General features: G+C 38.8%; 1 protein-coding gene across 1 annotated transcript in view; it reads left to right on the top strand.

Moving 5' to 3' along the window:
* CPED1 (cadherin like and PC-esterase domain containing 1) overlaps positions 1–25,368 on the top strand; it is a gene marked incomplete at both ends in the record, with an annotated part of 151,506 nt that overhangs the window by 95,995 nt on the left and 30,143 nt on the right. The window lies entirely within an intron of this gene.

Here is a 25,368-nt window from a genome sequence, read left to right as displayed (position 1 = left end):
CATGACTTTTGTCTTCTAATTCTTTTTGCTCTTTTTCATGATGACATGCTTCAATATTTATGAACATGACCCTGTTCTTTAGATAGGACAATATTAATGCTCTATGAATAATGCTCTATTTCAATTTTGTGTGAATTATTACATTAGTAATTCAGAGAAACAGATTCACTGATTACACAGAGCTGTTGAACAACCAAGGAGTTGCTTATACATATATGGGGCCTGAATCCTCTCTTCTGAGCTATAGTTTTACACTGGGATTTCCTGAAGTGTTTACAAATTGATAGAACATAATAATCTGTTATAACAATCAGAACTAACAAGGAAAGAATGTATCCTCTTATTCTTTCTGTCTTTCTTTCTGTATATATGTCCATCAGTAACATTTGGTGCCTTTGTTTGGGCAAATGTTTGTAGAAAATGTCTGTTAGGTCCACCTAATATCCAAAATTCTAGTCTTCATTGGCTGGTAAAGTAATAAAATTTGAGCAGATGTTTTGGAGGAAAAGAGGTCAAAGACATGTAATTTCAGAAAGTGCCTCTAGTGGATTTACAGTGTGTGTGTCTTCAATTCCCACTGGGCCAGAGTCTTGGTAAGTAGGACAAGTAATCAAAGGACAAAGAGAAAATTGAATTTGTATGTTTTGTGCTGGAATGCCAGACCTTTTATCTTGTAAGCGTCATACCTGGGTAACTCTTCAGATCTCAGGTTGTGAATATCTTTTCCACTCACTTATGAACAAAGTACTCAACTAACTATAGTTACCTTGCATGGACCTTTAAAATTTCTCCCTAAAAATATTTTACCAGCAGTATTAAATCAAATGTTTTCAAGTATTCTGTAGTTGTTTTACTCAAGACGAAAAAGTATATTAAATGAAAGCTTTACCTGATCAAGTGATAATTGAAGCATTTTTTATTTTTAACAGTAAAATGCCTTAAAGTATTACATCATACACATTATGTATTTTAGCAAATATGATTTTATTTTCTTCCTTCCCTAAGTTCATTGATCAACACAGAGCTTTCATTTGTCAGAAATCTGCAAAGTACTCATTTTTGTTATCAAATCAACCACTCCTCTTACTGCTCCTTTTTATTTGCAATTAAATACTTTAAGTTTTCCCTCTGCCAAACCTTTGTATTCTTTGCACTGCATGAGTTAACAAGCCTAACCTAGGAGTAAACACAACACCTGGAATCCTCTAGCTGATTGTGCAATGAAAGCAGAGGCTAAACTGAGGTCTTCATGAGAATCTGGAAATCCCACAATAGAATTTGAGGAAAAAATATGTGGCAAGAATTCAGTATTTGTAGCTGATCTTAGGAAAACATCCCAAAAGTGCAGACTGTCTTTGATTCTTCATGTTAAAATCCTAGGACAATCCTAGGACAGGGTTTTTTTTAAGCCAAAATTAATAATCTTGTGGCTAAAAACTTGAAATCTAAATGAAAGCTATAGGTAGGGCCAGTCATCAGCAGAGTCCTTCCCTATGGATGTACAAGATAGGTCTCTGCACTATGCATACTGTATGCCACTAAACAAATGGCAGGAACATATGACTGAAGAATTTATTTGTGTTTCAGTAACCTTGAGATCAAAATACTCTAGATGGGTTACAGTGACCGAAGGAAAGTACTACAGTTGTCTCTACAAGCAGCAAATTCACTGAAGAGAATAGCCGTGAGACAACATCTACAGCAGTAGATCTCAGTCCCTGGCAGGTGCACTTACAATGGTATTTCAGTATTTTATTTCTGGTATTCAAAGCTTCTTGTCTGTGATAACCTCTGCCACTGCTGCTCCCTATTCATTTGTGCATTCACTCTTCCACTGTAATATTTTGACTGCTAAAGGACTGGGGAAACTAAAGCTCATGCTTAGAGCAAAAAATTAATAGCAGTGTAAGATTATGGTACTTTTTGTTTCTCCTGCCTGAAGTTTTACAGGACTTAAATTTTTTCTCTCTTTCTCCCTCCTTTTTCCTTTCAGCTTTCTCACTTTCCTCATTTCCTTTGAGAATTCTGCTGCACCTTGTCAGGAGAATGCGTATAGGTTGAGGGAATGAGGTTGCAATTTGTTCTGAATGAGCTGATGTTCCCAGTCATCCACCTCCCCTTAGGGAGCAAGTACAACATTCATCGGCTCAGTCACTGGGAAAATTCACACACAGGTTTCACTCTCACACAGCTCCCAGTTCCCCAGTTGTACGAGGAAAGTAGGTGTCGGGAAAACTTTCACACTTGCAAATAAATTGGGTATGTCCTAAGCAGAACTGGAAGATGAGTGCAAAAGACTGTAAGATCATCTAGGTCAGGTGGTGGAGCCCAGAAGAGAGTGAACACCTGCACTGATGTCCTTTTCCCTTGGTTGCAAACAGGCTTACTGTACTCTTAAATATTGCACCAAAGGTTACTGTAGTCTTAAACATTGCACCAAGCCACTGACAACTTTAGGGGCTGTTGGTGAACCATGAATCAAGGGCTTTGAGAGCCACGGTGTAAGGACATGGTCTGTGAATCCTTGGCTGGGCAGATACATCAGTTGTCCAGTTCGCTAGATGGTGCAGGAGGTAGTTGGACAGAAGGAGCTGTTCTGCTTCCTTGTACCTGAGCCCAGGGAGGGTTTCCCCACGGTTTGTTTGGCAGGGTGCTAAGACTCAGGGCTTTCTCCCAGGCCCACTTTCTCCCGATATATAGAGAGAAAACGCACCTTAAGTTTTTAGAAATAGGCAATTCCCAGTATTGCTTACTCTCACATACAGAAAGCAGCTGGTGTTACAAGGCAATGTTACCCACCAAAAAAACTTTAAGAGGAAAATGTAAAAGATACCCCTATTGAAGGCATCAGCTAAACAGCAAGCAAAGCATTGTAGATCACAGTGGGAGTAACTCGGATTATGTATCATTATTAGCAGTTCTTAACTTGCAGTAGGCACGATAAAGTGACCCATTATTTTTTGTTTGGAAAGAGTTCATGCTGAGGGATGAGAGGGTGCTTGGCTCACAGATCCCCAACCCTCTTCAGTCCCTTTGAAAAATACAATCTTGCATGTACTGATTTCAATTCTGAACTCAGCTTTGGCCACATATTTCAAGGAGATTGGGGCACATGACTAGGATGCATTTTCAAAACAAGTAATAAACATCCAGAAGTCTTTTGGAAATATGTGTGATGACCAGCACATATTCCAAATGACATGATCGCAAATTCAGACTGTGAGACATGGGACCTTGAAACTTCCAGCAGAGAAGCTGACACTAAACTGCATGAAATTCTTGCATGTCAAAGAAGAGAAAGTGTTAGGAGGATGGCAACACAGGAGAGGCTTGGCACAGTTTATTGCCTTTATTTTATTTATATGCTTTTCTTTTCAGATACATTGCATACTTTATGTTGACATTATGAAGCAGTTTACTGTAACCAGTAATAAGCCTGCATTTTTTTCTTAAGCTGTTTTATATTTTTTATATTTTTATGTTTTATCGTTGCAAATGAGGACTGAGCTTGCATTCAGCTGTTGCTGTGCCAGTCTGGTGTAACCCCACTGCATTAACAGAAGCTATTGTAACTGAGTACAGACTGTAGGTTTGTGCATTTTGCAAAGCATCTGGAAACTTTGCTGGATCAGAGCCAAAACCATAACTCATTGTTATTGCTCTGATTATGTGATGATTTTATGACATATAATATCCCATTTTCTTAGCAGCAGTCTTTTAAACGCAAACCTCTGGGAACTGATATTTTTCTGTCTCTAACTTTTGTTTCTTGCTAGCTTGGGTAAGGGTGTTACATTGAAGACTAAGTAAAATGCATTTGTTAGATTTTGAATCTAGTGCTTGAGTATGATGAATTTTTAACACATAACATAAGCAGTTCAGGCATTCAAGTCAGCTTCCAAAACAGGATTGAAAGCATCACATCACACCTGATCTTAAATCAGAAAAAATCATGGACAAAACCATTCATTCACTGTCTGAAAGACTGAGATACTCCCCTTAATATAATTTGTCTGGGACCTCAGAATTCCTCTTTGAATGAGCACACCAGAAACATGGAATCAAACAAGTTGAATAACTTTTTTTATACCTCTGGCTGACTTTAGGAGTATTAAGAGACTTAACATTATTTTCTGCTTTGAACGTTTGCAGCGTTAACCCTACATCTGAGACAGGATCATTTATTTTCATTTTATAGGGTTTTTTTGGTACTTGGATTTTCATAAATATTCCACCAAATTTCACATTTAAATTATTGTATATAACTAAATATTCTATTAGAACAAACATGGACTAAAGCAAAACAGGTGTTCAATGGAAGGCATAAAATACTTTTATTACCACCTCGGCAAGTTCTAAAATAAAACATGAATAATTCCTTTGGAAATTACCTGATAGATGTGATAATTAAGTTCAGAAATACTGATTCATTGTCTGTTCAGGCTTTCCATTTTTCTAACCCTATTTGGGCTATCACATGTCCAAAGAAACTTTTTTTGAAGGCTGATTCAGCAGATTAGAAGTTGAGTAAGTTGGTGGGGGTTTTTTTCATAAAATGAACCTTCAACCCACAACTTCCTTCTGCTTCCTCCAGCCTTACCCCAAAATAAAAGGAACAGCAGCTCCCAGCTGCTTTATCTTCTGCCTCCAACCCAGTAGTTTCCTGTCTTCCTTAGTCTGAATGACCTTCTCCAGTTGGTCCCAGTCTGCTCCAGGTTCTTCTTTCTATATATCAAAATAGAGATATTTTTCCTTATAAAGCTCTTTTCACTAATGGGATAGATGAGTTGGCTTCCTGGCCTATATTTTACCTGATGTTTCACTGGTGAGGTGAGGTTCAGATGGCCTGAATGCATGATGAGTACTGCTGTGTCCTCCTGACTGGCTGTTGCCCTTTATGAGAAGTGTGACACCACCTTAAATGATTTTAGTAACTCCTGCTGATGGTCTTAATGGTTCCTTCTGAATCATATTCTGATGATCATGGTGGATGAAGTTTCTAAACCACTATCCATCATATCTGAGAAGTCGTGGCAGTCCAACTAAGTGCCCACTGACTGGAAATGGGGAAACATACCTCTGCTTTTAAAAAGGGAAAAAAGGAAGACCTGAGGAACTACAAGCCAGTCAGTCTCACCTCTGTGCCCAGAAAGATCATGGAGCAGATCCTCCTGAAAACTATGCTAAAGCACATGGAAGATGAGGAGGTGATTGGTGACAAGCAACATGGCTTCACTAAGGGCAAATCACGCCTGACAAATTTGGTGGCCTTCTATGATGGGGTTACAGCGTTGGTGGATAAGGGAAACGCAACTTGATGTCATCTACCTGGACTTGTGCAAAGCATTTGACACTGTCCCGCACAACATCCTTGTCTCTAAATTAGACAGGCACAGATTTGACAGGTGGACCACTCAGTGAATAAGGAATTTGCTGGATGGTTGCACTCAAAGAGTAGAGACCAGAGATGAGTGACGTTCCTCAGGGGTCGGTATCAGGATCAGTACTGTTTAACTTCTTTGTTGGTGACACAGGCAGTGGGATTGGGTGCACCCTCAGCAACCTTGCTGATGACACCAAGCTGTGTGATGTGGTCAACATACTGAGGGAAGGGATGCCATCCAGAGGGTCCTTGGCAGGTTCGAGAGGCTCACGTCTCGAGGGGTGAACCTCATGAAGTTCAAAAAGGCCAAGTGCAAGGTTCTGCACAAGGGTCAGGGCAATCCCAAGCACAAATACAGGCTGGACAGAGAATGGACTGAGAGCAGCCCTGAAGAGAAGGACTTGGAGGTGGTGGTTGACAAGAAGCTCTGCATGACCTGGCAACGTGCACTTGCAGCCCAGAGAACCAACCGTATCCTGGGCTGCATCAAAAGAAGCGTGGCCAGCAGGTTGAGGGAGGTGATTGTCCCCCTTTACTCCACTCTCATGAGGCTGCCTGGAGTACTGCATTCAGCTCGGGGGCCTCCAACATAAGAAGGACATGGACCTGGACACAGGACATGGAGTGAGTCCAGAGGAGGGACACAAAAATGATCAGAGGGCTGCATTCCTATGAAGACACTCTGAGAGAGTTGGGGTTATTCCTCCTGGAGAAAAGGAGGCTCTGGGGAGACCTTGTAGCAGCCTTTCAGTACCTGAAGGGGTCCTGCAAGAAAGCTGGAGAGAGACTTTTTACAAGGGCATGCAGTGATAGGACAAGGGGTAACGGCTTTAAACTGAGAGAGGGTAAATTTAGGCTAGATACAAGGAAGACATTCTTCACTATGAGGATGGTGAGGCACTGGACCACCTTGCCCAAAGAAGTTATGGATGCTCCATCCCTGGAAGTGTTGAAGGCCAGGTTGAATTGGACTTTGAGCAACCTGGCCTAGTGGAAGGTGTCCGTGCCCATGGCAGGGGGGTTGAAACTAAATGATCTTTAAGGTCCCTTCCAATGTAAACCATTCTATGATTCTATGATTCTATGATCCTGGATCAAAATATATAAGTGACTAGTCAGTTACGAGAGAAACTTTCTATTATTGTTTATGGAATTAAGTTCTCCACAGTCCCAAATCAGTATAGTTGTGCTAAGGCAACAGTGTCTGTAATTTGATCTCTTATATAGATGGATGATGGACTGATGTACAAAAAGATGGTTCTCTGTTACTTTAACTATCATGCAAACTTAACTTCCCAGTCAAGGAAAATTCCACTCATTTGGGATTTTGTCCAAGACAAAATATTTGCAGCATCAAGCAGATGTTAAAATTTCTAATTATCTTTTGGACTAAACTGTCAGTGAAGGACATAGATAGCAGATGGAGGCTCTGAGAAGGAACATCAGACAAAACTGGATTACTGAAAAGGTTCTGCAGATTATTCATACCAGAAGACGTTCAAATCTTTCACTGGGACATCTTTAACTAGAAGTGTGTTAAGCCAAATGGTGGGATACACCAGCTCTCTGCTATATCACTTCCAGTTGCTGCTGGTCAACTGTTTGGTACTGGCTCCTCAGCAGAGCTGTGGTCACTTCTTGTATAAATGCTTGTAGACTTTTCAAAATACAATTAACCAGGTTTTCCAGACTACAGTATCTGGAATTTAAACTACTTAGGAGCCCTCAAAAAGTGAGTTATCACATCTCTGCCTACTTTGAGCCTTCTAAAGTCTGTTCCAACCTAAATTATTCTATTGAGTCCTTGGGTCTCGAAACCATGAAATTTAGTTGAGTTCAAAGGCTGTTGAGAACACCTCAGCTACATGGATCACTGCACATTTCAGTGAAGGACATTGGGCACTTTTCAAGACAGAATCCATCCCCGATATATTATTTTTTCTGTTATTCCTTTGAACACAGCTTTTCTCACCTCCTTTGTGTGTGTGCCCCACGGAGCAGAGCATGAAATACTTCCACTGCATGTAGCAGAATTTCAGCTGTCTTTGAAGGTCCAAGCTGACTAGCACTTCCACTTTGCTAAATACCACAAATAATACTTTGTGCCTGTCAGATGGCAATCGGACATAGAAGTGGATATGACCAGTTAGTGGAGACCCTAGTTCTAGTTGGGAATTGGACTTGCTGTGTATGTAACCTACACATGACTGCAGCTGGGTATCAACCTCTGGACCTTTGGCACCGTAAGGCAGGAGCATCATCTGCCGAGGCAGAGTGCAACTCCCCGCTCACCAAGCTAGAAGCTGTGCCAAGTTTGCCTTAATGTGAAGCTAAATGAGGGACAAGATCAATCCTAGTACTCTCATACAGGTTAGTTGAGCAGAGAAGAGGGCGTACGTTCACTAATATTGTTTTTCTATTCTTATTTTATTTCTTTCCCATTCTTATAGTTTTGTAAACCACTGTTTATTTCTATCACATTCAAATAAAAAAACTCATCTTGCTTCTCTACCGTTAATCTGACGTATTGAAGGAGAGAGTTCATTAAGGTCCAAAGGATACAATATACTCCTTCCTATCACATTTAATCAAAAACTCTGCACAGAAGAATTTGAGTCTTAGTCATATTCATGTACAAGTAACTGGATTAGTAATAAGTATCTCATATGACTTCATATTTTTTAACATTTTTAACTGAAAAGAGTAAATAATCTGGAGTTTTCTGTTATCAGGTCTTTTGGTTAAATATCCTGTTTGGTTTAAAATTCTGGATTCTCTTTTTTCTGAATCCTTCTTGTACTTGAAGGAAAACTCGTTCATGTAGTGTCTCTTTTCTATTGCACTATTTTAAATTAACTGTATAGTTGCAGATCTGTAGAGAATTGCTTTTTGCCCTGTGAATTAATTCCTTTCTAATAACAGTTAATGAAACAAAAGAAGGTCCTATAAATGAAAAGAAATAATAAATGGAAATCAGATATTTGGCAAAGAACATTATTGCTTGTTCCTTTCACCCACTGCTGTTTCTCGGCATTTCACAAGTAATAGATTATGTGGCTTCTCCCAGACTTTTTTAGCTATGTTGTGGAATGCCCTTCACTGGAAGACTTCAAGTGAGATTAGTAGAACTGCTGGTAAACTTGATCTTGCCTCAGTATGGGAGGATGTACTAGACGACCTCATAGGTTTCTTTGCTCATGGGTTTCTTTCCTACTTTGTGTGTCTGTATTCTCACAGCTCAGACTCTTTTAGTAAAAAGCTGTGCCATGCTGCTTTTAATTTAGGCTAAACTGTAAATAAAATAGAACTGCTAATGATTTGCTCTATCTGTATTTCACATATCTGATTTTAAGAACTTCTTTTCTTTCCATTCAGTTCTAAAGCAGTGAAACAAGAGAGAAGTATAATTTAGAGACTTTTTATTGCCAGAAATCTTGCTCACAAATGCTTTGCTCTGTAAAGATAAAGGTCAAGAGGGTTTTAAACCAAGATGTTCCTTGCCAACTGAGCAATTTAGGAAGCAATTATTTCTAGCTAATACGGTTTGGGATGGATGCCATCATTAGAACAATGAGACTTTTCCCTTGTTTTTGATCCAGTAAACATTCTGTTATGGAGCTATGTAACCATACATATGGACATTAGGGAAATGAATGTAGAATTTGAAACAGGAAGTCACTGAACTGAAGACAAACTCATGATACAGATTTTAGCTCAAAGTGAAGCTGGGCTCAAGAATAAAGGCTCCATTTATGATTGCTGAAGAATTATGGGGTTGTTGGAGGTCAACAGAACTGTGGTGTTATGATCTATGTAAAAGTATAAAAACAAAGCAAGCAATTACTTTAATCCATTGTTCAAAGCAAGATATTATGTCTACCCAGTATAAATTAGTGAATTGTGATGTAGTAGTAAACAGAGACATTTTCAGACAACATATTTTACTTGCTAGCAAAGTGATCTCCAACTATATATTGCTGCTCTAATGCTTTTCCAGAAATTCAGCTTGATCAATAATCAATAGATGTTCCAGAAATCTTTTTCTATATCGGGTTCATAACACTAAATTGAGAAGTTAGACAAAGACATTTTATTTAAAATGTGCTTTTCTATCTGAAGATAATTGTTGTGTACAAGTATGAGAAGCTATATATTGTCACAAGAAGTAAAGTTCTAATATAACTTCTTTTTTACAGCATAGTCGTAGGAAGCATTTAACACTTTTTCTGCATTTCTGGTCAATTCTGCACAATGAAATAAAATTATTAATATTTTTCCTGTTCAGATAAAACTTTTCCCTCTGATATTGGTGGAAATTCCAACTGAAAGGAAGATATATTTGCTGAACAAAACATGTTTTAGCCACACAGCTCCTATTGTATCTCAGCTAGAGTCTTATGGAATGGCCAGTGTCCAAGGACACAAAAAGAAGTAAAACATCTGTTCCAAAACAAATATGGAAAACTACTTCAGGGGACATTTATGTCTATTAACATCAGCTGTGTCACATATGTTAAACTTATACTAAGTTCTAGTGTGCTGAACAAAGCCAGAGTATGTAAAGCTCTGTTCTTTTGAAACAACAGCACAGAAAGAGGACAGAAATGAAACAGTAAAAAAGCAGCTGCAAAAAGAAGACCTGTGATCACATGAAAATATTGAAATGACGACTTTTTTCCAATTTTCATTATGTTACATTCCTCATCTCGGAAACTTGTATTAACACATAGATACCAGAAGAGCTAAAGATATCTTGTCAATATGTTTGTTAATTTATTAGAAGCAGAATCTATCTGGTTGTTTCTGAAAATAAAATTTTGACTGTTCCTGCATACATACTTGTGCATCATTAAGCAGGAGTATGTCAAGCTGCCTTTTTTCCTCTTGTAACACTGTCTTACAGATTTTACCTACACACACTCCACTCTGCCTTACTGATGCTTTAATCCAGTGAAGGCAGGCTCAGGGCTTCCTTATTTGGAATATGAAAAAGATCAAACAATCTCAATTATTGAGACTATGTTTCATCTAGCCACCAAATATGTTGATTTTAATGATAAAAATTATTGTATGTCATATTTTAAGCCTAGATAAGAACTAAAAAACAGCCATAGAAATCTAAAAATGTCAGCTTGGTCCTTCTGTGTGGGAAGATCCTGCTGGCAAAAGCTATGGAAGGCCAAAATAGCAATATGCAGCTTTATTATAGAACTTTGGTGTTTGGTCCAGATAGATCAAATTGTGACGTCCTTAGCCAAGGGACGTTTTCAGAGACCTCTTCCAGGCACAAACCCAGAAAAGCAGAGTCAATACATCACCCACACCTTCTTTAATAATTCTTTCCACTAGGTCTCTGGTTGGGAAAAAAAAAAACTTTATTCCCTCTTCTGTAGATTCAACAGAGGTTGAATGCCTGACAGGCCAAATTAAGGTGAGGTATTATAGACCAGGCTCTGTCTGAAAGGGTCATTAATAAAGACGGAGATATCTGCTAGAAATAACAACGCTTCAGAAAAAGAAAATGGAGCATTGTAGTTGTTTTGTTCTACTTCAATAACTCTGTTTTGTGGCCATTTTCAGCAAAGAGCAGATGAAAAACTGAGTCATGGATTAAAGGTATACCACACTCAATAGGAATTTTATTTCTTTTCTGTTTTACAATAAATTACATGAATAATAATCAGCTTTAGATGGGAGCCCAGAAAAATATGTAAATTCACCAAAAAAGAAATGTGAGAGAGTATCATCTCTTCAGCAAGCATTTTGTTGTTCCTTTTGAAAGAAAGATATTGAAAATAGTACAGTTTTCAGTTTAGTCTCAAAGCTCTGTTTTTCATTATTGTGGCTTATTGCCCACTATTAACTGTTTCCAAAGCCCATTGAAACCTCACATGTTCTTTGACTGCTTCTGCTACAGATAGTGAAAGACATTGCTGTATATTGTGGCCCATTAAGTTTTATATTTGGTTTGCTGTAGAAAAAATATTAACAGTATCTTCTGCTGTGTACTCTTTTGATAGTAGGAAAGATGAGAACAGTAGTGTGAATTCCCTCTGTGCTTTGTAGCAGGCTTAAAAGGAATTCGTTTGACGATGAGTTGCCAGAGAGCTGACATGGTACCTGAAGAGCTACCATATGCATTTCTAAAGGGTGCTCTGGTAATTAATGCTTATGTTGACTCTCTGTACCAAATATTTTGCTCAGTCCTCACTCTCTGCAAAAATAAAAATATGGTGGTGGGAAGGGAAGGGAAGGGAAGGGAAGGGAAGGGAAGGGAAGGGAAGGGAAGGGAAGGGAAGGGAAGGGAAGGGAAGGGAAGGGAAGGGAAGGGAAGGGAAGGGAAGGGAAGGGAAGGGAAGGGAAGGGAAGGGAAGGGAAGGGAAGGGAAGGGAAGGGAAGGGAAGGGAAGGGAAGGGAAGGGAAGGGAAGGGAAGGGAAGGGAAGGGAAGGGAAGGGAAGGGAAAACCTTCTGTGACCCAAGTAGTTTTCTCAGCCTGTACACTGTGGATGGAATCCATCTTACTGTTTTCAACAATGTAGAGATCCATAGCCAACCTTGTTGCTTTGTATCCCTTTATAATCAGCTGGGAAAAATGTGCACAGTTAGCTGATCTGCTTTAAATATCTATTTTAGTTGTCTGAATGACTTAGCTATAAAGATGTAGTGTCTGTGTTTCAGCTGTTAATATTTGATCAAATGAAACCTATCCTGGGTGATTTGCATCCTGAGCAATCCTGATAAAATATGTGTGACAATTCATGCAAGTAAAGTTACATGAGTCTTGTGTTCACAGGATGTAGGGAATGTGGTGCAAACTCCTTTAGCAGGATGTTGGTTGCATCCATTAGCACGTGAGATACGTGTAGTTCAAACCTGCTGTTGTAACTGCGCTGCCACTTTGTGACTACGGAATATCTGAAGATGGATATGATGTTCAGAAGTTAAAGATTTGTGCAGCGCTGGATATTCTGTATACATATATTTCAGCAGAATGAAAACATATGCTCGTAATTTGACCTGTGTCGGATCTGACTCTTTATCCACTGAAAATTCCTAAAACTCTTACCAGTGTAGGGTCAAGTCATTAAATAGGTAATGTGATTTCTGCATAAAGGTTTGTTTTGGAAAAGGAAGTGAAAGAAGAGAAAAAGGAAAGAACAGAAGACTGGTGATGAAGGAAATTGAACAGTAAACCCACTTTTCCCATAATAATTTTATTTGAAAGTATAAATTTGTGGCTTTTTTTTTTACTTTTTCTTTATATGCCTTGAGGCTTTATCCTTCATCCAGGGTTTTATCATATGTTAGGAATGCAATTTATAATTTAAATAAACATTAGAGAAATAAACCCACTAGTGATAACACTGAAGGCTCTGTCTTTAGTCCTTATGAAATAAAAATCCAAAATGTTCACCCCTCACCTTATGAAGTTACACAGCTTTGCTCCAGTCACATACTTTTGTGACTGTTCCCTACCTTTAGGTATGAAACACACTATAACTTGTTCAAAAACAGTTGAAATATAAAAGCTGATCTATAAATATTATGATTTGCTTTTATTATTTTGGAATAGAATAATATGAACAGCGCAGCAAATTAACATACAGTATAGAGGTTCAAAAATGCTTTTTTTTTTTTTTTCTTTTCATTCTTTCGAGTTCTCAAGTCCCCACCTGCCAGCCTGGGCTCTTTCAGATATTGATGCAGATCCTTATTTATCTGAATTTCCTTGTGTCTGTAGTGTGTTTGAATATCCCCTGAACAAAATGGACAGAGGTGTTCATCCCTGTCCGAATCCGAGCATCTCTCCCAGATGCCCAAGCTAGAACATTAGTCTCTCAGAGCCCTCACTGAAGTGAATGGAGAAAGGCAATCCTCCAGGGAGTGAGTTGGAGAACCTAATCCATACCATCCATGTGTTAGAGAAAAGAGCTCTTCTCGAAATCAAGAGCAACCCTATCCCTCTTCTTCTCAAGGATCAGAGACTATGATCACTTTTAAAACCAGAAGTATAGTTTAGTTGATGATGAAAAAAAAAGACATCCACTGAGCTTGTATTCTGCCTTTCCACAATTTTTGCAAACTGTCTTGCAGCTTCAGAAAAGTCCTGTGAGTTTCCTGGCTCTGTGAATGGGAAGAATGCATGTGCTTAGTGAGAACAGGGTGTTACCCTGCCTGCTTGCTCCATCTCCTGCCACAGGACTGGGAATTTTTGCCACATCTCATCTCTCCGTCCTGCTAAGGAAATCACACCTGTTAAACCACAGAAATACTGTTATTTAGTTACTCCTTATAAGAAAGAGATGATGTCTGGACCAAGAAGCTCTGAGGAGTAAAAAGGGAGTCAAAGAGCCTGCCCCTCTGTTATCCACACAGCTGCCATGTTTTGCTTTCCATGCACAGGCTGTTGATTAATTTACTGGGCTATGTTTTAAGAGGGAGAGAGACATTTTTGTTCGATACTTATATTGTTTAGGACACTTTGGTTGTAGTGACTGATTGCTGATCTCTTTGCTGCAACTGCAGATACGTTTGCAATAGATTTTTTCTTAATTTGTGGTTTTGTAATGATTTGTGCTATTGGTAGTCTCTAATAAATCTCATTTGGTGTCATAATACATAACTCAGAAAGCTACTATGAAATATTTGTAAAGGTTGTTCTGCAAATAGAGCTACTGTGTCCATTCTCCTAATGAAGCAGACAGAACCTGATATAAATTAATAGATACTTTGAGTTCTGTATTGTTAAAAATATCTTGTCTTTATGGACCAGAACTGTGACTGATAACCAGACTTAACTGTAAACTTCAAGTGAGTTTTAAATTACAGCTCCTTGTTTAGTTGAGGCTGCAAATTATCCAAGTAGGAGTTAAAATATTAGTAACATCAAATAGAGAACTCGTCAAACTTGCAATCATTCAAATAAAATTTCGTTTACAACAAGTATAGTGCAGCTGGTTAAATTAGGAATTCTGTTTACAGCTCACAGTAAAAATTTTTTTATTGTTGTTTTTTTTAATCTATGAAACAGTTGCCTAAAGAGGAGCAGAATCCCCATGCCAGATAGACCCCTACTTTGGAGTTAATGTCTGCTCGTCCCATTGGAGCTTTTTTACTTGAACCACTAACTCCACTCCCATCAATCAGTACCTAAAAGATTTGAACTTGCATCTCCTACATCTCAGCACTACTGATTAGGGTCTTAGAGGTTACAGAGATCTCTTAGCAGCGTTTTCTGCTGGGCTTAGTCTGGTCAATAAATTCCCAGAATATTTATTAATCAGCCTCTTCTGACAAAATTAGAGGAATGTCTACTTCTGACTTGAATCTCAGCACCGTCAGCTCTCAGGTAGTTGTGTGCATGTCAAGCTACAGCATAAAAAGCCCATTTGGCCTTCAGCACTTGCTTTCTGAGGGGAGGCTGGGGGAGATGGTCTTTTTTAACCCAGGGAGCAGAAGTTTTCAGGGAGAGTTAATAGCAGCCTTTCAATATCTAAGAAGAGGTTGCCAAGAAGAGGGAGCCAGGCTCTTTATGAAAGAGGTGCACAACAGAACAAAAGCCAATGGTCATGAATTGAAACAGTTTCTGGCTGGGAACTCGAAGGGAACGTTTGTATTTCGGGGATAGTCAAGATGCAGACTTCCGAGGGGGGTTGTGCAGACTCCATCCCTGGAGGTTTTCAAGACCAGAATAGACAAAGCAACCTGGTCTGATCTCATAGTTGACTCTACATGGAGCAAGAGGTTAGATTAGAGACCTCTTGAGGTTCTTTCCAACTGGAATGATTTTGTGACTCTCTGATTCTGTGAACTATATGGAAGAAGATGCACATTTTTGAGAGGTATAAAACAAATCAGATGTGCTCTTTGACTGTGGCAAATCATTATGATGTGAAAGATTCAAAGCTATATATGTTAGTTTATATTAATGATTAGAAGTGCCTTTTCATTTGGAAATTCTATCATTTGACATCTGAAGTAATTAATATAATTTACAAAATATGAAGAGTGTTACAACTGTAACATATAAAACACAGATAAACATACCACAGACTCAAGGTAACCCATTTCTTGCTTTATAAGCCAAAAATGCTTGTGGGAATATCATAATGTTCCGGAGCGCTACACTGTGCAAACAGATCTCTGCTCTTAGCTGACAGATGTGGAGCAAAAACATGTGGTCAGACAATTCATTAAACACTGCACATGTGGATGTTGCAAGCAGCAAGTTATTCCAGATAAAATCACTATAAAGTTATGATCAGCATGCTTTCACTCCATTTATCATTTTTCTGATGGTATATCATGATTTGACATTGTATTTTTTTGATACCATTACTGTTGGTGTGAGGAAGGCTTTGGATAAGGAGCTTGTACTTCAGAAAAGAAGGACAAGCAGATCCAAAGAGTTTCTCTGTTGGAAAAAAACTTATGCATGTGAGTTGTGTCTGGTAAGGTACAAAAATGAGTATTTGGGGAACTTACACCTTGCATTACCTCCTGGCATTTGAGGCATTCACTATTAAGCATTGTGAAAGGATAAAGATTACTTTTGGAACTTGATTTGCTGTGGAGAGGTACTCATTAGCCTTGTGGACCTTTGAGATAATTGCACTCAACAGCTGCCACTGAGGTCAATCAGAAGACAGGAAAAAATATCTTGGGAAACGTCCAATTTCTTGTAAAAACTGGTTATGAATGGCACACTGCCAATGGACCACCAACATTCATAAATGATGATAGCACCTCTTTTGTTTGGCTTTAACTCAGAACTAACTTCACAACTTCAGTCAGTTTCTGGAGGGTGAGAAAGGCAGAAGAGGACTGAGGCAGCTTTTTTGCTTTACGAGAAATGCCTTAGAGCACATCGAAGTCTAATTTCCATGAAGCTTCATTTTTGCACTCTTATAGAGTAAAGGGGTTTATACAGTTTTACCAGGAGAAAGCAGAGTCATTCCCAAGCCATTGAACCTCACAGAGAAAAAGCCATTTGGAGCCTCTACATGTCTGGGCTTTCATAGCTGCATTGAGGACATTTGTTGGACCTGTGTAGCTTTTCATTCCCCAGTATGCTAGATGCTGAAGTTCATCAGCCTAAGGAGGAGATTGTTTAAACACCATAATCTTTGTGTGTTGGCCCATTAAAATCAGTCTTTGTATGGACGTTTTACAGTGCAAAATTGTGAGCTAGAGTTTATCTGCTACTTGTTTTTTTCCTGCACTCTATTGTTTCATTACTATGAAAATAGTAAAACAGTGCTTTCAGACTAGCAGTCAGTCTTGAATTGTTTCCTCCTATGTAATGCTTTGCACACAATAGAAGGCAAGTTTAATATTGCAAAATAGAGGCACTTCAAAGTACTTCCTAATATTTTTTAGCAATTGCAAACAATTATTTAAGCAGTTCTATTCAGTTTTCATAACACGGCACATCTAGACAGCCACGTACCCTAAGAAAATTTTTTACCATTTATTTTACCCATACCCTTCTCTTTTCCCTTTCCTTCTCCTGATCTTCCCTCAATCTTTCTCACTCTTTTCCTCATGTTAGTAATATGAAAATAACTTAAAAGAAATAAGTAGTTATCAAACATAAATACTTTCCTAGAAGTATCCTCCCATGATTCAGTCATGCAGAACTGCCATTTTTATGAGAGAAAGGGGTATTATAGCAGCTGGAGGGTAAAGATCAGTATGGTAGAATTGGCACACCAAAATTACTCCACATCTGTGTTTTTCTATTAAAAAAGACTGTAAAGTTTATACAGTCTCTACAGTTGTCAAATGATAAAAAGGCTGCAGAAAGGATGTGGAAGGAGGGAATTAGAGAGAAGTAAAAGCAAAATGACACCATCCTTGCACTAATTCTTAATTTAACCTTTGTTAAATTACTATCATGTGTCTAATATGGATTACACTATGCTGCATATAATGGTATCTAATGTATGTTATACCATAATATACTGTAATCTAATATTTACTGGAATAGGTCCCTTCCATTATCTCAGTCCTTTTGTCTGTAGTACATCCCCTAAGTCTGATTCAAAATGGAAATATTTTAGTTTTCCACAACAGCCAAGTCTGCAGCAAGGTCAGGGTCTCAGTGCCCAGGGTAAGCTCTGGCCGCCCTTTGCCACACGGAAGAGAGCTCACGCTGGAGGGAATCTGAGCTGTGTGTTTGGTTCAGGATTTGTAGAGGGTTTGCTGAGCTACTACCAGGCAAACACTTTGTGCAAAATTCCTGTTGCAAGGTATCCAGTGTCTTACTGAGAAAGAGTAGGAAGATGAAAAATAGCTGGTTAACAAGCAGGAGTTTGGGCAGGACAAGAGCAATCCATCAGCTAGACTGTTCATCTGTCTAGGCAAAAATATTTAAACAATAAGATAATATTCAATCCATGGTTTCAGAGCTGCTCAGAGGGTATTGCCTGTAATCAAATAATCCTATCAGTCAGGAAAACAATGCGAGTTATAACGTGGGAGGGTTTCCTACGGGATGTGAATGTATCCATGCCTACTTTGCTGAAGAAAAAACTTATTCCACATCTCCAGAAACCTGAATTTACAGCAATTCATTTTATTAGTGGACACAAGAAAGTTAAACACAAAATGTCTCATAGGCTGACTCAAAATACATACGAAAGGTAGAGGAGTCTTTAGCTCTATACAGAGTTATCTCTTTGAAGTGCCGAATCTTGATGAGTGTAGGTTGGGTCACTGCCTGGGCCTGGAACATTGCCCAGATCCAAGTGTAGCCTCCGTCCTTGCAAGAAAATACAGTAGTCATTTTGACTTAGTTATGTTTGTAGTGCTGCACTGACTGTATTATCTGCCCCCTCATTGCTCCCCAGACCTGAACTGAATCACAGAAATCTTCCAGACATATGTCTAGTAGGGAGAATAAATTGCTGTATAACACCATTTGTGTGGTTCAGGGGAGCTTAGTTGATTAATAAGCTGTAATTAACCACCTTAATACATTGTTGAGGGAGCCTAAACTTCTATTTTTGTGGGTTTTTTTCCTATTTCCACTGTGCTTCATCTCTGTGCTAACATGATCTCCATATCAACCAAAGCAAGGCTTCAGCTCAGAGTCACTTATCTTGCCTTGTACAGTAGAATAAACATTGTCACTAAGCACATTTTTCCGTTTTCAGATGTAATTAGTTGGTTTTTGTGAGGGGGGCCTTGTTTAACTAGTGGCTGCTTGATTACTTTGGTTTAATGAAAAGGGCATCCAGTAGTAAATTACTGTGAGCTGGCTGTTGGAGAAAGTGGGGTGAATTCTAACTTCAGTCTGCTCTTTTGGCACTAACTGCATGCAATCTGTTTCTGTCCATGTGTGAAAGCTACCTGCATGCAGTCTGCTGTTCTGTAAGCCATCAAGCTGTAAGGAGACTGCATTTTCAGTCTGCTATGCACCAGAAGGCAAACCTTTAATCAGTATCTTTTGAAAAAGATCATGATTAATAAAAATCCGTGAAATTCACTTCTGTGGTTATAGCAGCAAGTGTGCTGCAAATTCATTAGAGTCAATTTTGACCCCATTATAGTTTAGAAAATAAATTATTACATGGCCAGATTTGTAGGTGTTCTAAGAAAACAGATTTGCCTGTCTTACTCCTGTCTCCCAGCTGTGTATATTAAATGAGTATCTGGGGATATGTAAAATTTGGTGCTGGACAGAGCTATTAGACAGCAAGGAAGCTATTCTAACTCACAGTTTGAATGAAATATGTAATGATTTTCAAAGGCAAATCAGTTCTTTGTTACTTCATTCTTTTTATGGTAAGCCACAGTGTGGTAAAAGGGAAGTATAAATGATATCCAGATACTGTCTACAAATACGTTTATCTTTTCTGTTTTGATGCAGTCTTCATTGTGTGCATTGTCCAAGGAACTTTAATCTCAAACGATTTCCATTTAAGCACTGTATTTTTACTGAAGCTTTTAAGTGAAGAGGAAGAAAGAAGAATAAAACCCCACCACTTCTTAAATCTTCACATTCTCTTGCTCTCTTTCATACATATAGAGTAAAAGTCTTCTCATCTGCACTACCATAGACTTTTATAGGACCTTCTGAATATAAGTAGCTTCAATTTGAGATATGGGTAGTGTGGAATGGAGACCTATCCATGCACTGTCCATCTGTCCTGGACATTTGCACAGAGGCTTTCTCTAGCGTCATTTACACATTCTTAGTTTTAGCTCTCACATTTCTTTGTGTATGCAACAAGGCTTTAAACTTTATATCAGTAATAGATTTTTCATATAATTTGCTGGTTATAGTTAGAAGGATTTGTGTAAATGCTCTCTTTCTAAAGATATATCCTCTCAAGATCTTTGCACCTGTCTGGACTCACTTAATCAAACAGCTTAACGTCTTAATAAGAGAAAGATCTGATATTTGGCCAGAATAACCTCAGAGATGGACCTTTTATCAGAGATGGGCCCTTCATTGAAGGTCATTTTAAAAACAGAGCCAAATACAGAAGGGTCAGGCTGCTGCTCTCAGGGCTACCAGCTGCTATGACTTGCCTCCAGCTGAGCTGCTGGCAAAGCACAGGGTGTTAGGGACCATCCTTGCCCAGAATGAGGGCATTGCAACCAGCGCACATCTATTTCACATGCCTCTTTTCTCCTTGGCACCTTGTTGTGGTTTAGCCTTTATGGTCTCACTGAGGAGAAGAGAGGCATGTGAGGAACAGTAGCTTCTGAAGTGGCATCCACAAAATGGACACCCCCAGGCTCAGGTCTTGTCGCACGGCACACCCCTGTGTCCCTCTGACCGTCTATACCTTGGTAATATTTTTTATTGCACACTGCGTATTGAGCAGACAAAACATTTGTACCACTCTCATAGGAGAGCAAGCATAGGTCCTTTCACCAGGGGTATTGCTTTTTGAAGAGGAGGGTATTCGGCTCTTGAGAATTGACTTGAATGACTCTGGTGTTCAACACAGCTGCTCTCGGGATCTGGCCCTGTGTGTTCCCTGGGACACCAGTAACGACAGCTAACATCAAAGCGCATGGCTGCGCGAAGCTGGCCGTGTGCTCAGGCTCTTCGAACACGTGTGTCAGTGCAGACTGTAAATATACGAAGGGAAAGACCTCCTGTTGTCCACCAGATACAAACGTGCTTTCCATTAGAGTGAAGCCTCCACACATTTGTAGGCTCTGTCTTTACATGAAAGGCAGGAACTCACTGGGGTTATTGGCATTGTCTGGGAAAACAGTTTCAAAAGTCTTCCACTGGGTGTTTCGGAGCCTGTATTAGCAACTTCTTCAATGGTCCCCAGACCATGCATGGCTCTGATGTGTATTCCAAAACCTAGTATGCTACGGAGAACAATTTCTGTATAAAATAGTGTGTGCAATAATTCCTTAAACAAAAAACATTTTAGTTCACCCTGCAGCCAACATAACATAAATAAAGTAGTAAAATTTTCTGGCTTTTTAAAATGAATATATTTAGTCCATTTATTTATTATTTCCTTAGCTTTGTTTTTGTCTACTTTCCCAAGGTAACAAAGCTCTTGAAACCTTGCTGTCAGTTCATCCATAGCTCACTAATACCTTTTCAATCCTTTGCACCAATTTAAGCTCCATTTAGACTAAGAAAGGAAATCCTGACCTTCCAATTTTATTTTATTTTTTTATGAGAAGAAGAAAAAAGAAGCAAAATTGGTGCTCCTATTGAACTGGACTTGCAGAACTTCATTCTTTTGCATCCTGTTTGGCAGTCACCAGCTTGCTATTCATCATTAATATTTTGCTGAAAAAAATCAGTATTACATTCCTTTTCTCATGCCCAGGGGATGTCTGGGAGAATCTGGGGGAATCAGCTGGGAAGAGAGAGAGATTTAAGTATCCTTATGTCTAGCAAAACACACTGACCAAGCTCCTTATACATTGCACGGGGAGTTTTAGTGAGGTAAAGTTTGCAGAGAGAGATTTAATATTTTTTTAGTAGAACAACTGATACAACTGGGGAAAAAAAAAACACACCAAAAAGTGTCTGGGTACAACTCTTTTCTAAATTCCAAATAGAATTGTTCAGCTTGTAAAAGTTCAGCTTGTAAAAGTAAGATCTACCAGAGCCAGCACAGCAATTAGGGAGTCAGATGTATTGCCCAGCAAAAAACTGTATGGAAAGGAATGTATCTTAAGTGTACCTTTCTCTGGGAGTTACACACCCAGTCTTGGGCTACAGGAGAGCCTTTCCTCTGCCTTGAATCGCCACGTGCTCTCTCAGGGAGTTAAGTACCTACTTCAGTCGGTCCTTTCTCACGTAACAGTTAACCGGGAGCCCGGTGGCGGGTGCTCCCTCCATTCAGTTTCACCCTGCGTTCTTTACACACATCTACCCTGCGGGTGGAGCAGGTTCAAGGCTCTTTACAAGTCAGTAGTTAATTATATGTACAAAGCAAATGCAAACATCTTCCTTGGGAGAGACTGAGAGACAGAACTGTCCGGAAAACCTCACTGACTAGAGGGAAGACATTGGGAGCTTGAACTGAAATCTCTGCTGCAAATCAGTTAAAAGAGGGACTTTAAACTGTATTTCCTATATCACAGGGAAATGTTCTATTTATTATATCAAAGGGGAAATACCAGTTAATGCTTTGTGCACTGCACAGTCCCAGTGGCATGTCCTGAGAGTGTGTATCAGATCAAGCACTGCTGGCAAAGGGATTTTTGAATTCTGTTAGGGCTAAAGGGGCTGTGGGTGGTTTTGCCTACAACCACTAGAAGAAACATAAGCACTTAGGAGGATGGTGGCAACTGGGTAAGGGTTTTTAGATGATACATTACAGGTGTGGGTTGTGTTGGATGAAGCTCCAAGTCATCTGCCCAAGCTCACAGGGAAAATAAGAGGCAGAGTTGTGAATTGGACCCAAACATCCTAAATTTCACCTTGGAAACTTAATCTCAGTACACCCCAAGCCCTAAATGAAGTTACTAGATGTTCTTGTAAGGTCTACAGAATTTTCTGCTGGAAGTGAGAAAGGAGACCTTTTGGTACGGTATACCCTGAAACACTGAGTTCCGATCTGCAAGCCTTGCTTACCGTGAAAAGCAGCTTTAACAGTAGCTTTAGCAGATGTATAGCTCACTGGACCAAGTCCTTGGCTAACATATGTTCTGTCAATGCATTGCATTCGTTGTCAGAGTATTTTGATTTCAGAATTCAAGAATGAACAGTAATGCATTTCAACTCATTATTTCTCTCATATTTCTGAGAGTCGTTCTGCTGTGTTCATCATGGCTGTGCTATAACAGTCTTAGTCTAAAATTAAGGGGACAAGGCTAGAGCTCCAGTGCCTCTTGCACATAGGAAGATGTAGAGTATTGATGTCTTTGCAATGTAAACTGTGAATGCCATATACCATGAGCATGGGAGGGTATAAAATAATACTCCTTAAAAATAGCCACAAGGCTGTAGGATGTTGCATCAAACACAGTGCATTTTTACTTAATTAGTGGGGGAAACTGTCAGGGCCATATTGGCACTTTATTGAGAGAGAACCATAAATATCTAATAATTTCTTTGGTTATCACAGAAAACATTTACTTCTTGCACTGTCAAAGCACGTGGTTTTCTCAAGCTATTTCCTATTTTCAGGTAGAGGACTTGGCTAAATTCAAGTCAATTCACACTCAGAGCTTGCACTGGGAAAAGAGAGGGGAAAGAGGAGGACTAAGTGGGAAACCAAAACTGATGCAGCTCTTCAAGTCTCCAGGACAACATTACTGTCTCACTTTTTAAACTAAAAAAATACCAGGATCTAAAATAGCAAAATGCCTGTCTTTATCTGCTGTTCCTTGTTCCTGTTTTATCTTCATTTGAGGGAGGAAGAAACACTAAATTCTTTTCGTTCCTTTTTTTTCTTCCTTTGTGTTTTTAGTTTCTAAAGCATACAAGCTGGTAATTGTCACTGTTCTTGTTTGGGAAAAATATCATTAGCTGCTTTATGAAAACATGTTTGCTAAGAAAATAGTTGAATAATCCATTCAGATCTTAGCTTTAAATAATGAAAGAAGCTGTAATTATCTTTAGGTACAGTCTGAAATATTTTGCAAAACTTATGTTTACAATATTTTAGTCTTAATGAAGTTGGATTTCACATTCAGTCATCTTCAACTAACCCTGCAGCATCTCCGAGTTGTTCAGAATCATAATTCAAAAGTCTCTGCTAGATTGAGAGTCATGTTTTTTAGCCCTCATGAATATTTTTGTTCTAAGGTTCACAAATACAGAACTTTGAACTATTATTGACTATTTTGGAGCAGGAAGACAGATACAGTGTCTAACTGACATCAACTGTGCAGTATTAAACATGATGTAAAATGGAATTTAATCAAAATCCTTCATAGATTAAAAGGATTCTTTCATGTTCTCCACAAACCTAAAAGATATTAAAATAATGGCATGAAACTTGCAGTATTTTCTCTTTATAAGTAGTGCTTATTTCTCAAAAGAGTTTCTTAGCTTTCTCTGAGGTTAGTATTCTCAGTGCAGAGGAAGTCACTGTGCATCTGCTTAAGATGAGATTTATTTGTCCATATAATCTGTTTAAGCTTTGAGGCAGTTTTCTTTGTAGAGGGGCACCTACTGGGATTTTCAAAAGCCCTTTAGCAGATAGTAAAGATATTGTGTAAACTCAACATTCTCTGTCACTGGTTAAAGCATGTGACATCATTACTTCCCAAAAAATTTTCTATGCAGAAATTTGTGATTGAGAGAGAAAAATCCTGCAATATATGGTATGCTAGTATTCTTAAGACAAAATAATAAGAATTATAGCAACAACATGAATAGGGCTAGTAAGAACTTGAAAACAATTTAGACTGATGGCTGTACTTTGTCCACATTTCAAACTGTTCTCTGATGTCTCCACCATGCCTTGACAATTTGGCCAGAATCTCAGCTTTTCATATCATTCCCAGTCTCCTACTGATGTCTGCACACTGCATGTTCCAACCCTGTGAGTACCCAGACTCCTTTTCTGAAGTGTTTTTATGGCCCCTACCAGATCCCTGTGGAACTGAGCATCTCATAGTTTTTTAATGTGTTTTTTGTGACAGTGCCTTTGGGGTCACTGGGGAAATATTATCCCGTGTTTGCAGATGGAACACATTAGGTTCCTTACAAAACACAGTGGTGGCAGATTCTTTCCTTTAAAACATAGATGCAACACATGGACACATTACTCCATCAGTTCAATCCATTAGTCCTATATTCTCTGTTTAATGGATTTGTGTGTCTTTTGATGTAGGCAATATCTTCATCTATGTCTTAGGCAGTGCTTGATGACTAATAATAGTCATTGTTTCCCAGCCAAAAGCAGTAGTGAACTGAAATTTCTTGGGAGACTGCCTCTCTCCTTGTGAGAGCTTTCTAGACTTATCTTGTACACACAGGAGTTTCAGTTCAATCTAGTTAATTTTGGTGTTGAGCTGAACCAGTCTGAACCTCTGAATCTTTGGAGGCTCATCTATGACCAAATAATGCAACTAGACAGAAGGAGACGGTTGAATAGAAGTCAATATGACAACCATTCCTGCATTTATTACTGCCATATTAATAAAGTTGATAGAGTGGAACTAATCCATCTGTTCACAATTTATTCCCTAGCAAGAAGATACAATTTCACTATTTCATGAGCTCACTCTTTGACTAATTTTATTAGAATCCCTTCCATAGCATCATTTTTAATAACTTTTCATCCAGTTCAAGTTATGTGTAAAATAGTAGAAAAAGATGGACTAAAGAGAGATGAAAGTATTTAATGAGTAACGCAGGTCAGCTTAAATAGAACCAGATCAAATAAAGCTAAGTCAGCAAACCTACAAAAGCCAAAAGAAAAGCGTTCAAAACTACCTGTTTCACAGGAAGCTTTGTTTCTGTCATGTCTAAAATATAAACAGTCAAAAGAAATAACGCAGCCCCAGCAGCACCATAAGGCAAGTCAGGGCTGTG

This window comes from Phaethon aethereus (assembly GCF_964289735.1).
Source record: "Phaethon aethereus genome assembly, chromosome: 1".
Lineage (NCBI taxonomy): Eukaryota > Metazoa > Chordata > Aves > Phaethontiformes > Phaethontidae > Phaethon > Phaethon aethereus.
The sequence above is the reverse complement of the archived record's forward strand: the minus strand, read 5'-3'. Positions and strand labels throughout refer to the sequence as shown.